The sequence below is a fragment of the Cupressus sempervirens genome, chromosome 1 (genome assembly GCF_028749045.1).
Source record: "Cupressus sempervirens isolate cs-2001-9-10 chromosome 1, ASM2874904v1, whole genome shotgun sequence".
NCBI classification, from domain to species: Eukaryota; Viridiplantae; Streptophyta; class Pinopsida; order Cupressales; family Cupressaceae; genus Cupressus; species Cupressus sempervirens.
The window spans coordinates 878,234,150-878,251,385 of record NC_143118.1 but is presented as its reverse complement, the minus strand read 5'-3'; the positions used below and the strand labels follow the sequence as shown (position 1 = coordinate 878,251,385).

At 35.6% G+C, this 17,236-nt stretch overlaps 1 pseudogene; it reads left to right on the top strand.

Moving 5' to 3' along the window:
* Positions 1–5,337: 5,337 nt before the first annotated feature.
* On the top strand, positions 5,338–16,440 carry LOC149580622 (pentatricopeptide repeat-containing protein At3g16610-like; annotated as a pseudogene).
* The last annotated feature ends 796 nt before the right edge of the window (positions 16,441–17,236 follow it).

The window sequence follows — 17,236 nt, the reverse complement described above, 5'->3', positions numbered from 1 at the left end:
AAAAAAATTTTATTCACAAAATGATTGATTACAAACCTATGCAATGGCCTCTATATATAGAGAGCCTATGAGATGAGGACATTAATAGAAGATATTTCTAGAGGATAAGTAGATAATGTTGTATGGCTTAGTATCAAGGAGGTCATTTCTATCTATTACCAATTTAATAGGAAATGTGTGATATACCTGCAGTTCAGTTATAACAGCATGCATTGACTATTTCTAACATCTTCCCTTAATTTCTACCACTAATGATAATGTGTGGCAAAAATTACAATAAATTTTTTAGATAGGATAGGTCCCGGCATTGAGCCTTGTTAGGTACCCATTTACAACATTAAAAGAGAGGGGAACATTATATGACTATCCCCCCTTAATGTTCCCCTCAATCATGCCTAGCATGCCCCGTAGTTTTAGAAATTTGGCCTCAAGCATACTCTTAGTAAATATGTATGCTGCTTGGTCTTCACTTGGACCAAATTAGAGATTAACAAAATTTGCTTGAACAAGATCCCAAATATAGTGAACATCAATTTCAATGTGTTTTGTTTTAGCATGAAAAACATGATTATTTGCAACTTGGATAGTACTTTGATTATCACAATACAAAGGAGTAGCTGAACTTTGTGCAAAACCAAGCTCAAATAAAAGGTTGCGAATCCAAACTACTTCCTTTCCAGCTTCTTTTGCTGCTCTATATTCTGCTTCACATGAGGACAATGATGTAGTAGTTTGTTTTTTGTTGCTCCATGTGATTGGACCTGACCCAAACTGAAAAATATAACCACCAGTAGATTTCCTATCATCTATATCACCTCCCCAGTCTTAATCTGTAAAGCCAATCAAAGAAACTGAGGACTTGTAACTATAATGTATGTCATGGTAAATGGTTCCACGAATGTATCGTAAAATCCTTTTGGTAGCCAGCCAATGAGTTTCTTTTGGATCCTGCATAAATCTAGATACCATATTGACTGCAAAACAAATGTCTGGTCTAGACTGTGTTAGATAAACCAGGCTACCAAAAAGCTGTCTATATAAAGTAGCATCCACCTTCTTGGAAATATATTCTTTAGTAAGCTTAATTCTAGATTGAAAAGGAGTAGGGGCTGGCTTACATTCAAGCATGTTAAATTTTTCTAAAAGATCCAAAGCATATTTTTCTTGAGAGATAAATAACCCATCATGAAATCTACTAATTTGCAAGCCAAGAAAATAATTTAGTTCACCCAAATCACTCATATGAAATGCCCCTTTAAGATGTGATTTCAAATCATTAATTAACCCAATATTTGGTCCAGCTATGAGTAAATCATCCACATAAATTGCAACAAGAATAATTTCATTTTGCACTCTCTTCACATAAAGATTTCGATCTAATTTGCATTTTTGAAATCCATGAAGCTGAAAATACCTATCAATCTTCTCATTCCATGCTTGTGGTGCTTGTTTAAGCCCATAAAGTGACTTCTTTAATCTGTAAACACGATTAGGATGTTGCTGATCTACAAAACCTGGTGGCTAATCCATATATATTTCTTCATATAAATCTCCATTTAAGAAAGAATTTTTTACATCCGTTTGATGAATATGCCACCCAAGATTTGTAGCCAAATAAAGAATAATTCTAACTATATTCATTTTAATGAGAAGAGCAAAAGTTTCTTCATAATCAACACCCTCTTTTTGATTAAATCCCTTAGCAACCAATCTAGCTTTAAATTTTTCTATAGCACCATCTGATTTAAATTTTTTTTTTATAAACCCCTTTGCAACCAATGACATTCTTACCTTTGGGAAGTGGCACAAGTTCCCAAGTTTTATTTTTCACCAAAGCATCATATTCTTCTTCCATAGCTTGCTCCCATTCTTTCTTCCCTCTAGCTTCTTCATATGATCTTGGGTCATTTACTTGTAATACTTTGGCCATGAGAGCACTACCATTCCTCCCTTGGATCTGTGAGCCTTGCCTATATATTTCTTCAACACTCCTTGTCTTTTGGCTAGCTAAAAAGTCATCTTCTTCATCATCACTACCTGTAGAAAATATCTGATTACAAGCATTAGTTGAGTTATTTTCACTAGTATTTTCATCATTTGTAGAAGTGCACAACTCATCCTCATTAATATAGTCTCCATTTCTTTCTAAAATATTTGAAAAATGAGAAGCATTTGTTGTTGTAGAGAGAGAAGGAGTGGTTGTAAGTTGTGAATGCTCATCAAACTTCACATCTCTACTAACAAAGACCTTGTTTGTTGTCAAATCATATAACCTATAAGCCTTTGATTCTTCAGTATAACCCATAAACAAACACTTATGACTCTTTGGTTCTAACTTTTCCCTTTTCGCATCAGGAATGTGTGCCCAAGCAATACACCCAAATACTTTAAAATATCCAATGTGAGGTTTCTTACCACTCCATGCTTCTTCAGGGGTGATATTTGTGAGAGCTTTGGTGGGGATTCTATTTATAATATGTGCAGCACAAGAAACATCCAAACCCCAAAATTTATTATGCAAACTTTTAAAATGCAACATACAACGAGCCATTTCTAAAAGAGTTCTATTCATTCGTTCAACCACCCCGTTTTGTTGAGGAGTATAAGGAACTGTTCTTTGCACCTTAATACCATAATTTTTACAAAATGACTCAAATGCATAATTGCAATATTCACCCCCATTATCCATCCTTAAACATTTAATTGTTTTGCCACTTTGATTTTCAACTAATGCCTTAAACTTTTGAAACACTTCAAACACTTCTTTTTTCCTTTCAAGAAAATAAATCCATACTCTCCTGCTGTAATCATCAATAAAAGTGAGAAGGTACTTGGCACCTGAAAGTGAAGGATATCCTTGTTCACATAAATCACTATGAATGAGTTGCAGTGGATGATTAGCTCTCCGTGCTTTACCTAAATCAAAAGGATCTCGATGATGTTTCCCTAACACACAACCTTCACACACACACACCTTCACAAGCTAAATTTTTTGTTAATCCTCTTATCATATCCATTCTAACCATATATTGTAATTTTCTATAATTTAAATGTCTAATTCTAGCATGCCAAAGTTGTGACATATAATCAGTCTGAGCAATAAAAGCATGAGAGAGTGTATATTTATCATCAAGAAATCCCACAAATTTAAATAGATTATCTTCATGATCAACTCTACCAATATCAATTATATTGCTTGGGTCTTTTCTATCTCTAACAATAACTTGATTAGCACTGACAACAAACTCATATCTAACTTGAACTATTTTGTATACTGAAATAAGATTCACCCCCAATCCTTCAACCAATAAATTATTTTTCAAAGACCCATGTGTTGCATTAATAGTTCCTGTTCCTAAAACTGGAAGTTTAATTTTATTGCCAATAGAAATTTCTTGATCTGAATTCTTCCCTTCATTAAAATCAATAAACTAAGATCTATCCCTAGTCATGTGAGATGATGCCCCTGAATCTAAAATCCATTCTTTATTAGAATCTAAAGCAAAGTATCCCCCCTTAACACTAGATTTACTCTTGGGTGTAGCAATTACCTCCTCATTTGATTTCTCTTTCCTTATTAAAGAGATAGCTACGAAATAGCTATAAAACTATGTTTATCCTTCTTTACATCCTTAAACCTTTCTTTCTTGGGCTTATACTGTTGCCTTTTATTGTCCCTCTTCTTCAAACAAAATTTCTCCATGTAATTCTCACCCCCACAATACTTGCAAATAATGTGCTTTCTTCCAGCTTGCTTTTTTGCACCATCATTTCTAGAAAAATTGTTAGAACCTTCATTATTTCAAAATTTATTATTTCCTTTCCAATTCTTTTTTTCATCATTTCTAAAAAGATTACTTTTGGTTGTATATGCATGATTCTTCTTAATATGCCGTTCTTTAATAAGCTGAACTTCTTCGTCTAAAACAGATTTACAAAATTGATCAAAAGTTTGCTGGGGGGTATTGGGATTTAGTTGAAGAACCCTTTTCCTTGATTCCTTAAATACTTTATATGGTTGGGGAAGCTTACTTTCAACCATTGCAATCAACTGAAAATCTTTTTTTGCATAGTTAGCACCTATTTTTTTTAGTTGAGCATTTAAAAAAGTAACTGCATTGAAGTAATCAGCCATTTTTTCAAAATCAGATGGATCTAAATTCATCAATTTTTCTTCTATACTAAACATGCTAGCAATGTCTGCATCCTTATAATCTTTTTCTAAAGTCTCCCAAAGCTCTACTGGATTATCAATATCAACAAATCTTCTATTTAGATTGGGGCTCAAAGCTTTACCAATAATACCTCTAGCTTGCTCCAACTTGCATTTCCACAACTCCTTTTCTCTATCATTTTGTTGAGTTTCTCCAATTTCTTTATTTACTATCCTCCATAAAGCCTTCTCTCTTAGAGCATTCTTGACTACAATCTTCCAATCTGCAAAACCACTTCCATCAAAGATAGAAAAAATTTCAATTTAAGAACCCATGTTAGCAAAAAAAATCAGCTCTCAAACAAATCTAGCAATACTCCAGTAGCATAAAAGCCCTACAAAAAAGTATCACTCCAAAAAATATATCAGCCCTACAAACAAACCATTTCCAACAATATATTTTCCTACAACAAAACCCTCTAGCAATATTTCTAGCTGAACTTCTAAATGAATCTCTAGCTAAACCTGGCTAAACTAGGCTCTGATACCATGATAAAAACATAAACAAAAGAGAATATAACAACATAGAACAAACATAAGAACACCTCAAAAAAAAATTTATTCACAAACTGATTGATTACAAACCTATGCAATGGCCTCTATATATAGAGAGCCTATGAGATGAGGATGTTAATAGAAGATATTTCTAGAGGATAAGTAGATGATACTGTATGACCTAGTATCAAGGAGGTCATTTCTATCTATTACCAATTTAATAGGAAATGTGTGATATACCTGCAATTCAGTTATAACAACATGCATTGACTATTTCTAACAATTAGTGGGTATGTGAAGCACAGGCAGGGGAAAGTAGGTCTTGATATTTATTTGAAAATGTGAAAGTCTGGCATCCATCTGGATGATTTTACTTTTCCTTGTGTGCTTAAAGCATGTGCCAAATTATCAGCTTTATGACTTGGCAAGGTTATGCCTAGCTTGGCAATGGTGATGATGCACACAAATTATTTCTGAGCATGCAAACTAGACGTTTGAATCCAAATGTGACATCATGGAATACCATTATTGCAGTGTCTGTGTAGAAGGGGGAGGTGAACGAGATATCATAGATATTTAGACAAATGTAGGTGGTAGGCGTCAAGGCAAACACAGTTACATGGAATGAAATGATTGTAGGGTATGCTGAAAATCGTCACTCCAAAGATGTAATGACACTCTTTACTCAGATGAAACTGATGGATGTCAAACCCAATTCGATCACCATGGTGAATCTACTTTCAACATGTTCAATTTTAAGAGATCTTAAATTGGGCATGTGCATTCATAATTACATCATCAAAGGTGGGTTTGAGTCAAATGTTTTTGTCGGTACGATAGTTATAGACACATATTGCAAATGTGGGGATATAGAGCTTGCTCAGACTATTTTTGATACAATGTATTAAAAAAAATGTAGTCTCTTGGAGTGCCATGATTGTAGGATATGCCTAGAATGGACATGCGAATAATGCATTTTCATTATTTCATGAAATGCAACTTGCAGATGTTGCTCCCAATCCAGTTACTTTTGTAAGCCTGCTATAGGCATGTGCCAACTTAGAAGATCTGGAACAAGGTAGGAGCATCCATGAATACATTATTAGAAATGGATTTAATTCCGATGTTTCAGTGCAAACTACAATTTTGGACATGTATGCCAAATGTCAGGATATAGAAGCTGCTAGCCAATTGTTTGACAAAATGTTTACAAGAGATGTGGTTTCTTGGAATGCCATGATTATTGGTTATGCTCAGAGTATTCATGCTACCAAAGCTTTGACACTTTTTCATGAAATGAAACTTGCAAATGTGCAACTAGATTATGTCACAATAACATGCTTTCTTTGAGCATGTGCCCATCTAGCAACCTTAGAGCAGGGAAAAGGGATCCATACTAACATAATCAATAGTGGATTTGATTTAGAAATCTCTGTGGTCATTTCCCTTATTGATATGTATACCAAGTGTGGAGCTTTATACTTTGCATGTAAATTATTTGATAAGATGGTGGAAAAGGATGTAGTCTTGTGAAATACAATGATTGGAGCATATGGAATGCATGGATATGCAAAGGAGGCTCTTAAAATTTTTAGCAAAATGTGATCAATGTGTGCTAAACTAGATCACATTACCTATATTTGTGTTTTTTCCACATGAAGTCATGCAGGCTTGGTGGATGAAGGTTGGCAATACTATAAATGCATGTTAGAAGACTATTGCATCAAGCCTAGTATGGAGCATTACGCTTGCATGGTTGATCTTCTTGGTCAGGCTAGTCAGTTGGAGGAGGCACACATCTTTATCCAAAATATGCCATTAGAGCTTAACCCAAAAATATGGGGAGCATTTCTTGGTGCTTGCAAGACCTATTGTAACATCCAACTAGGAAAGCTTGTGGCAGAATGCCTTTTTTAGTTAGAGCCTAACAATGTTGGACACTATGTATTGCTATCAAACATCTATGAAGTGGCTGATAGGTGGAAATGATAATGGCTCATCAAAATTAGTCCCAAAGGATCGAAAATTGTATAACCTATATCAATGGGAAGACAAGTTTGTAGTATCACTATCTAGACTACAGTCAGTGCATGAGTAATTGATATTGTGAATGATTGTTTCTTTGTCAAACTTGGCGATGATCATGAAGAAGAGTTTGTATCAAATAACTCAACAAATCAATGATTCAACTATCTGAAGACATGTTCCGAATCATAAATTTCAATTAGTGATCTTTGTCATTTAAGGTTAATTTTGCGGAGGTTAATTAACCTCACCCAAATCACATATTTGGGGGGTAGTTACTAACCATAGAAAGGTGGTTATTAACCTCTGTGTCTATATAAGGGCTTTTTTTGGCTTCGTAAAGGGACTTTTTGGTTTTAAAAATAAGGGAACACTATGCTGAAATTTTGATCAAGAGATAAATTTTTGAAAGTATGTACAATTTTTTTATCTCTAAAATCAAAAAATCTCTATTATCTTCTTGGCACAAGGAGATGAAATGAGATGTGCTTTTGATCGCTTGTTCTAAAATCAAAATTGTTCTAGTTGTAGTAGGCATTCTTACAGTATTGTGCGAGTGTTTATGAATGATGAATGTGCATGGTAATACTGGTCACTTTCAAGCATAGTTCTTGATCACCTTTGTTATCATTCTTGTTTACCCAAGAAATTTGTGAGGTCGTGTGGTGCATTCATCATGAATGGCTTTCTCTTAATCTTTGAAGTTTTAGATTCTTTATTTGGAAACCTTTTTTAAAAAAATTATATCATACGAGGGAGCTGCCCCTCTAAACACAAAGGAAGGCTACATATCAAGGGCCTATCCAACTATTGTGAACGATTTTCCACATACACTCCATTGGGAAAATTCTACAGTGACAAATATGTTTACCAATAGATTTTTGGTGACTCTACTAGGGAGACTAAACGAGAAAAGATTGACAGTCGCCTATAATGAAGCACAATGGTGCTACCACATGAGATCATTTTTCCAGTTCTCCAACCAAATCTCGGCTTCCAAGACACCTAGGAGGATATCATTTCAGCCTTGAACACTCTAGCCTGGAGGTGTAGATAAAGTGCTCAGCAATATCATCAAGTAAATCAAGTTCTTGAAATAGAAGAAGAGTTCAAGGAAATCTTGCGAAGGGCTCCTATTGGTCAAAACGTTGTAGTTGTTGAAAGAATAGTGGTCATTCCAAGAAGAAATAGGTAGAATCTTGGTCACATTCAAGGGCAAATAAACAATAACCACTAAGCTAGCTGACAAACCATACACCTATGTAGATAGACAAAAGGGTTTGCTAGACAAAGATTTTGAAGCCCTTCAAAAATTAGATTTTAAGCCAGTTACTCCTAAGAAGAAGAAGAAGGTCAAGTCTATTAGTAGGTCTTCTTCACCAACTAAGGCTATTATTTCTCCTGTGGCCTTTCAAGCTTTGATTCTGCCAGGTACTCTTGTACCTCTAGCTATAAATTTACAGCCCTTGAATATCATTCTTCCAACTATGGCACATCAAGCACCGCAGCGACCAGTCCCATGGGGAGCTACTATTGGTCCTCCAACTTTAGGGAACCAATTACATGACATGCCTGTTGGTTCTCAAAAATTTCTTCCTAAGTTTTCTGGTGACAGGAAAGTCACTATTGATCAACATATAAGTGCATTCTTTACAGCAAGCGAGGTTCTTGCAATTCAACGTGAAGATGTTTCTATCTGTCTTTTTGTTGAAACACTCACTGAAGCCACAATGGAATGGTTTGATCAGTTACCAGCTAGATCAGTAACTTCATGGGCAACCTTGATTCAGGCATTTGAGAGGAGATTTAAAACTGCCAAGGATGAACATTTTCTCCTTTCCTAATTGACTCAAATGAAGAAAGAGATTCACAAGCCCATGCGAAAGTTCATTGCTCATTTTAATCAGACAGTCAACTGAATTCTTGCTAAAAAAAGACCCACCAAAGAAAATGAAATGACATTCTTCATTAGTGCTCAACCCTCTGATGTAAGCTTTCAGATATGAAGGGCAAGACCTCCTAATCTGGCAGACACACAAACTTTGGCTATTGAAGTGGAGGATGACTTGCTTAGTTCAGGAAAGTGGAGTCGTGACTTACAAAAAGGAAAAGGTCAGCAAGCTCCTATCACTACCACTAATCCTTTACATTAAAAATTGGCTAATGATCTCTTACAACTCAAAATACAGTTGCCTTATAATCCTCTACCTCTGTATCAAGATATTCCAAGGAGGAATTATATGCCATATCAGCAAAATAGACAAACTAAATGGCTACCCCAATCAACACTAAGATTAGCCATCAAACATCCTGCATCATCCAGTAAATAGGTTGCTATGTGTGATTTTCACCTAACAACAGATCATGATGGTGCAAGTTGTCCTGAGATGGCTAGATTTATGCGGAGAAAATAGAAGAATATGTGGCTCCTGAAGATGTAACAGAACCTACTACTAGGACCTCTTCCATAAATTTTCTAGAATATGAATCTGATGATGAGAAAGCTGAAAAAATCAATAATCATTCTTGCAATGCGGCTACACCAAATTGGAGACAAAGATTAGAAGAGAAGTGGGCAAAAGAAACAAAGGATAAAGCTTCTGATGAGACTGCTAAGTGAATTCTATCTCAGAAGCATACTCTAGAAGAGCCTTCACAAGCCAAGGAGACAGATAAAGGTAAAACTTTTCCCATTGTGGAAGACTCTTTTGATTTTATTAATCATTGTAGGAGGACCAAAGTACAAATTTCTCAGTTGGACTACATAAAAGCCAACCCGCATCAATTAGAAAGGCTGATTCAATGTGTTGGTAAAGGAAAAGGTTCACCTAAGATCACTATCAACCATGAATTAGGAGTTTCTTTGGAAACAGAAGATAATTTGGAAGGGGCCATGACTAAGAAAGAATCTTTTGTTGTAGCTTCTTTGTCAGATAAACCCGATCCCTTATATGTTTCCCTCTATATAGCTAGATGCAAGTTAAGCAATTGTAGCATTGATTCAGGTGCATCTAATAATGTTATGCCTTCCAAGGTGGCCCATGCCTTAGGACTCTCTCTGAATAAACCATTTGGAAAACTATATTCTATGGAGGTGAAACAAGTTCTGCTAGTTGGCCAATTAAAAGACGCTCAAGTAACACTTGCAACAAATCCCGAGAAGAAGTTAAATTTGAATATCCTAGTTGCTGATATTCCTGCCAGTTATGGGATGCTTTTGAGAAATTTTTTTTGCAAAGATCTTGGTGGTGAGATCAAGATGGACATGTCTCATGCCCTTATCCCGATTGGAGATAAAAAAGTTAAGCTTAATCCTGAACCTAAAGCCAAATATACAGTCTTGAAATTAGATGATCCAAGAGCTAAAATATTGTATGTTGATATTGGACATGGAACGTATATGATGACATCCACTGAAGTAGATGTAACTGAGCTTCTCATTCCTGATATAACCAGTGAATTATGGTCAATGGAGTTTGATGGAAGTTCTTCTTTTGGTTCAAGTGTTGGGATAGTGTTAATATCACCAAAAGGAGAGAAATTCCTGAAAGCTTATAAGTTGGCTTTTGAAACTACTAATAATACTGCAAAATATGAAGCTCTTCTACTTGGTCTCAAGTATGCAAGAGAAAAAGGAATTAAACAACTCAAGGTATCAGGAGATGCATAATTAGTTGTCAACCAGGTGGGGAGGCAATACCAAACAAAGAATACCAAACTGAAGGCATATAGAAATAGAGTGTGGGATGAGATTGAATATTTCAATTCTTTTTCTTTATATGCTATCCCTCGTGAACAAAATTCTAAAGAAAATTGTCTTGTAGTCTCTACATCTCTACTTATTCCTCACCCTGAGTTCAACAAAGATGTTTACATAGTAGAGATGATTCATAGACCCAGTGTGCCTGATAATGATTGACATTGGCAAGTTTTTGATGATGATGGGAAAATCATTGCATTTCTTGAGGGAAGACCTCCATTTTCAGACTTGAAATTTAAATGATCGTGTAATCATAATGGAACACCAAGAGATGACCCTGAGGTTATTCAATTGGGGGGTAATGTTATCCTGAGAGGATTAGTCACCCTAAAAAGTCTTTTTGATAAAGAAGATAAAAGGAAAGAAAAAGTTGAAGACACTAAATCTTCTAATTGTTTGGGTTATGAGAAAGTAAATATTGGTTCTGAGGAAATTCCAAAGATTGTCCTAATAGGGAGAAATTTTTCGTCTGAAGAGAAAGTAGAATTCACGAAGTTGTTGAAAGCCTACCAAGATGTTTTTTCTTGGGGTTATGAAAATCTAAAGAAATTCATGAATGGGAATTTTAAACATTAAATTCCTTTGAAACCTAGTTCAACTCCCTTCCGAAAAAAGCAAAAGCAATTCAATCCCAAGGTAGCTGACGCTATTTTCAATGAAGTTGATAATATGCTTAAAGCAAAGATTATCTATCCCATTCACCATTCAACATGGGTAGCCAATATCATTGTTGTTAGGAAGAAGAATGGTGAGATAAGAATATGTATTGACTTTTGCAATTTGAATTAGGCATCACTTAAGGATAATTATGGACTCCCTATCATGGATCATATTTTGCAGTTGTATCTAGCTCAGAACTCATGTCAATGCTAGATGGCTTCTTTGGTTATAATCAGATTAGTGTTGCACTGGAAGACCACAATAAAATAGCTTTTACCACCCCATGGGGCATGTTTTCCTATAATCAAATGCCTTTTGGTTTGATAAATTCCGGATCAACCTTTCAACGGGCGATGGATCATTCATTTGCAGATCTCAAGAATAAGATTATTGCGATGTACCTTGATGATCTTACAGTGTTTTCAAAACATAGAAGAGATCATGTGCACCATCTGGAAGCTATCTTGCATCGATGTCGAACTGATGGCATCTCACTGAATCCTAAGAAGTCTATATTTGGAGTGATAGAAGGAAAACTATTGGGGCATATTGTCTCTAAAGATGATATTCAAATAGATCCTAAACAGGCGAAGTCTATTTAACAGTTGTCACTTCCCATGAGTAAACTAGGAGTTAGCTCTTTCTTTGGGTAGATAAACTTAATAAGGAGGTTTGTACTAGACTTCTTTGAGATTATGAAGTCAATTGTGGATATGATGAAAGGGAATACAAATTTTAAGTGGACGAAGGAAGGTAAGGCTTCTTTCAAACAAATCAAATCTGCGATTGCTAATGCTCCTACCCTTTCTTATCCAAATTTTTCTAAAGATTTTCATTTGTATTGTTATGCATCTGAGAAAACTTTATCTGCTATATTAATCCCACCTGACAAAGAAAATGCCGAGGCCCTAATAGCATTCATGAGTATCCCCCTTAAGAAACATGAATTGAAATATTCTTTGATTGAGAAGAATGCATATGTTTTGGTCAGAGTAGTGAAATAATTTAGGTTTTACATCCTAAACTCTCACTCCAAGGCATTTGTTCCTAATTCGGTGATGAAGATGCTTCTAACACAACAAGAGATTGGTGTGAACAAAAGGGCCTGCTGGATAGCTAAAGTACAAGAATATGATCTCGATATCAAACTTACAAAGCTTGTTAGAGGAAAAGGTTTGTGTAAAGCTATTACAGAAGGATCTTCCTCAACTGAAGAAGAGACAAAGAAAGAAATTCCATTAGTCTTATTCATTAGTAATACCGATGATTGGTTTTCCAATATCGTCTATTTTTTGACTTATGGAGAATGCCCAACTCATCTGTCACCCAAAGAGAAGAGAACCTTAAAATTGAAATCCACAAAGTATGTTATCTGAGGTAACACTTTGTACAAGAAGGGAATAGATGGTACCTTCCTGAGGTGTGTAGATTCTAAACAGAAAAAGGAGTTGCTCCAATTGTTTCATAATGAAGCATGTGGAGGTCATTACATAGCATCAGTAATAGCTTACAAAATTCTGAGAAATTATTTTTACTGGCTCAAGATGTTTAACAATGTAGAAGAATGGGTCAAGAAGTGTGACTCTTCTCAATATTTCAAAGGAAGAGTCCAATTGGCAGCACTGCCCTTGAAGCCAATGGTGATTGAAGAACCCTTTCAACAATGGGGTTTGGACTTCATAGGTCTTATCCATCCTTCATCCACTGCCAGACATACTCACATTTTAATGGCAACTGACTATTTTACCAAGTGGGTAGAGGCCATCCCAGCCAAACAAACAACTTTAGAGTGGTTTTTAGTTTCATCAAGGAAAACATTTTGGTTAGGTTCAGGGTCCCTATGAAGATTATTATCGATAATGCTACCAATTGCTCCTACCAGGAGATATCCTCCTTTTCCTATCAATATGGGATTATTCTCTCTCATTCCTCTAATTATTTTGCATAAGGAAATGGTCAAGCAGAATCCAAGAATAAAAATATTATGACTATTGTGCGAAAACTGGTAGATGTTAATCAGAGGTCTTGGCACAAGCACTTGTATGATGCACTTTGGGCAGATCGTACTACTAAAAAGAGAGCAACAAGATTATCTCCCTTTCAGATCCTATATGGAACTAAACCAGCTCTTCCTCTTCCCTTGGAATTATCTGCCTTGAAGTTACATAATGCTATTGAGAATCATGAATTGAAAGATGCTCTTGAAAAACGAATGTTGTATTTGACAAAGTTGGAAGAAGAGAGAGATGTGGTTGTAGACAAAATGAACAGGAACATCAATCCCGCGTAAAGAAGTTATTTGATAAAAAGACTAAGCAAAGGGTGTTCCAAGAAGGTGATCTTGTCTTGCTTTGGGATAAACACCAAGAACCAAAGGGCTTACATGGAAAATTTGACTCCTTATAGATTAAAGAGGTATGTAGAAAGAACTCTTTTATTTTGTCATAACAAAGTGGTACCCAGTTGCCCTTACCTTATAATGGGCAACATTTGAAGCATTATCATCAGTAGAAGTGTTGTACACCTTTTTGTATATAAGTTGTCCCATTTTTGGTGGCTCCTGTCAATTTGTGTTGCTTTAGTTTTTCTTTCTGTTGTCCTATTTTTGGTGTTCATTCCCCCTTTTGTAAATTGGTCCCTTAGATGACTCTATTTTATAGCCCAATGGATAAGACACTCTTTTATTCATTCTAGATTCAAACTTCGTCCTTGTTAGTCCTTGTCCCCAGATAGAGCCAGCTGTTACCCGATCATCAAAATGCCTTAATTTTGACCTTGTCGATCTTATGGTTATGTGTGAAATACATCCCATTTTGATCATTGAAATGATTATTTTATCTTTAGTTTTTTGTGAATTTCTGAATCTTCATATCTCCGGTTCGCTCCTAGCTCTGCCTAGCACTTGAAATTTTCAAAATCCAACTTCTGAGCCCCAAGTTATCGTAGGTTAATGGAGAGACCCAAATTACACATTTTCAAGTTTATCATTAACCATTAACCTCTCAAACAGGTTAATGATAACTTTCAAATTACGTATTTTGGAGGAGGTTAATTAACCTCTCCAAAAACACGTATTCATTAACCTCTTTAAGATAGTTATTAACCTCTTTGTTTAGCTGATTAAGTTTAAGAACTGGAAGTAAGATCATCTAAAAAGAAAAAGCAAGTGCTAGGGAAAGACCTATGTTTATTATCATCCTTGAAAATAAATTTAAGTACCCGAAGTGGTGAATCATGAAACCCATTTGTCATCATGAATAACATTTGCATTGGCGATTGGATTTCACATAACATGAACACTAGAGGGGAGGCCAAGCCAATTCATAGGCACATAGGCATTCAACATGATCACATCCAAATTGATGAATTTGCATTCAAAGTGCAATAGAATGGATGACATAGGCCAGGTGCTCAACAAAATGCTCAAATGAAATGTGTAGCTTTGGGCTGGTATGACCCGGGAGTTCATGAATTATATCCAGGTGGAGGTCAAGCAATTTCACAGAGAGAAGGACTTTAATCGAGATGTGTGTCTTAATTCCAAATTGATCTTTTCATATGCTAAATGCGGCAGAATGGAGGATGCACGCCTAGTGTTGAACGAAATGCCTGAGTGAAATAGGCAACATTGGACTAGCATGATTAGTGGGTATGTGAAGCACATGCAGGCGAAAGTAGGTCTTGATATTTATTTGGAAATGCGAAAGTCTAGCATCCATCTGGATGATTTTACTTTTCCTTGTGTGCTTAAAGCATGTGCCAAATTATTAGCTTTACGACTTGGCAAGGTTATGCCCAGCTTGGCAATAATGACAAGGCACACAAATTATTTCTAAGCATGCAAACTGGATGTTTGAATCCAAATGTGACATCATTGAATACCATTATTGTAGCATCTGTGCAGAAGGGGGAGGTGAACGAGATATCAAAAATATTTAGATAAATGCAGGTGGAAGGCATGAAGGAAAACACGATTACATGGAATGAAATGATTGCTGGGTATGCTGAAAATCGTCACTCCAAAGATGTAATGACACTCTTTACTCAAATAAAACTAATGGATGTCAAACCCAATTTGATCACTGTGGTGAATCTACTTTCAACATGTTCAGTTTTAAGAGATCTTAAACTAGGCATGTGCATTCATAATTACATCATCAGAGGTGGGTTTGAGTCAAATTTTTTTGTGGGTATGATAGTTATAGACACGTATTGCAAATGTGGGGATATAGAGCTTGCTCGGACTATTTTTGATACAATGTATAAAAAAAATGTAGTCTCTTGGAGTGCCATGATCATAGGATATGCCCAGAATGGACATGCAAATGAGGCATTTTCATTATTTCATGAAATGCAACTTGTAGACGTTGATCCTAATCCAGTTACTTTCATAAGCTTGCTACAGGCACATGCCAACTTAGAAGATCTAGAACAAGGAAGGAGAATCCATGAATACATTATTAGAAATGGATTTGATTCCAATGTTTCAGTGCAAATTGCAATTTTGGACATGTATGCCAAATGTCGAGATATAGAAGTTGTCGACCAATTGTTTGACAAAATGTCTACAAGAGATGTGGTTTCTTGGAATGCTGTGATTGTTGGTTATGCTCAAAGTATTCATGCTACCAAAGCTTTGACACTTTTTCATGAAATGAAACTTGCAAATGTGCAACCAGATTCTGTCACAATAACATGTGTGCTTCTGGCATGTGCTCATCTAGCAACCTTAGAGCAGGGAAAAGGGATCCATACTAACATAATCAAGAGTGGATTTGATTTAGAAATCTCTGTGGTCACTACCCTTATTGATATGTATACCAAGTGTGGAGCTTTATACTTTACATGTAAATTATTTGATAAGATGGTGGAAAAGGATGTAGTCTCATGAAATACAATGATTAGAGCATATGGAATGCATGGATATATAAAGGAGGCTCTTGAAATTTTTAGCAAAATGCAATCAATGTGTGCTAAACTAGATCACATTGCCTATATTTGTGTTTTTTCCACATGAAGTCATGTAGGCCTGGTGGATGAAGGTTGGCAATACTATAAATGCATGTTAGAAGACTATTGCATCAAGCCTAGTATGGAGCATTACGCTTGCATGGTTGATCTTCTTGGCTAGGTTGGTTAGTTGGAGGAGGCACACGTCTTTATCCAAAATATGCCATTAGAGCCTAACCCAAGAATATAGGGAGCATTGCTTGGTGCTTGCAAGACCTATTGTAACATCCAACTAGGAGAGCTTGTGGCAGAACGCGTGGCTGACATGTGGCTATGATAATGGCTCATCAAAATCAATCCCAAAGGATTGAAAATTCTATAAGCTATATCAATAGGAAGACAAGGTTGTAGTATCACTATCTAGACTACAGTCAGTGCATGAGCAATTGATATTGTGAATGATTTTTTCTTTGTCAAACTTGGCAATGATCATGAAGAAAAGTTTGCATCAAATAACTCAACAAATCAATGATTCGACTATTTGAAGACATGTTCCAAATCATAAATTTCAATTAGTGATCTTTTTCATTTAAGGTTAATTTTACGGAGGTTAATTAACCTCACCCAAATCACATATTTAGGGGGGTAGTTACTAACCACAAAAAGGTGGTTATTAACCTCTGTGTCTATATAAGGGCTCCGTATGGCTTTGTAAAGGGACTTTTTGGTTTTAAAAATAAGGGAACACTATGCTGAAATTTTGATCAAGAGATAAATTTTGGAAAGTATGTAGAGTTTTTATCTCTGAAATTGAAAAATCTCTATTATCTTCTTGGTACAAGGAAATGAAATGAGATGTGCTTTTGATCTCTTGCTCTAAAATCAAAATTGTTGTAGTTGTAGTAAGCATTCTTACAATATTGTGCAGGTGTTTATGAATGTTGAATGTGCATGGTAATACTAGTCACTTTCAAGCGTAGTTCTTGATCACCTTTGTTATCATTCTTGTTTACCCAAGAAAGTTGTGTGGTCATTTGGTGCATTCGTCTTGAACGAATTTCTCTTAATCTTTGAAGTTTTAGATTCTTTATTGGAAAACCTTTTTTTTAAAAAATATATCATACGAGGGAGCT